Genomic DNA, 412 nt, shown 5'->3' on the forward strand with positions numbered 1-412 from the left:
ACAGAAAACAACAACAAAAAGGTAATATTTTAGTGTTGGTGGAACATCGATTCGTGTAGTATATTTATTATTCTCATAAATTCTTGTTTCTTATTAAAAAGTGATTTTAAACAGACTCTTACAAGTCTGATGGTAAGAATAAGTCACGTAACGATTATTTATCAATGCTGCCTTTGAAGTCAAATTGTATGACATTTTATTGACTCTTTCGAGCCTAAAAATAAACGTTATACCTTTTTCATATAATCTTATACCATTTCCAAATGCGTTTCATTATAAGCTATTTTTTAAATACATCGTAAATGGCCGAATGAAGAGTTACAAAACAGAATGTAAGTATTTGCAATTTTACCTATTCGGCAATTAAGAGCTTAATGAACAGGTTAGCACGCCTTGAAATTACTTGAAATTT

Source organism: Penaeus monodon, chromosome 29 (assembly GCF_015228065.2).
Source record: "Penaeus monodon isolate SGIC_2016 chromosome 29, NSTDA_Pmon_1, whole genome shotgun sequence".
Classification (NCBI taxonomy): Eukaryota; Metazoa; Arthropoda; class Malacostraca; order Decapoda; family Penaeidae; genus Penaeus; species Penaeus monodon.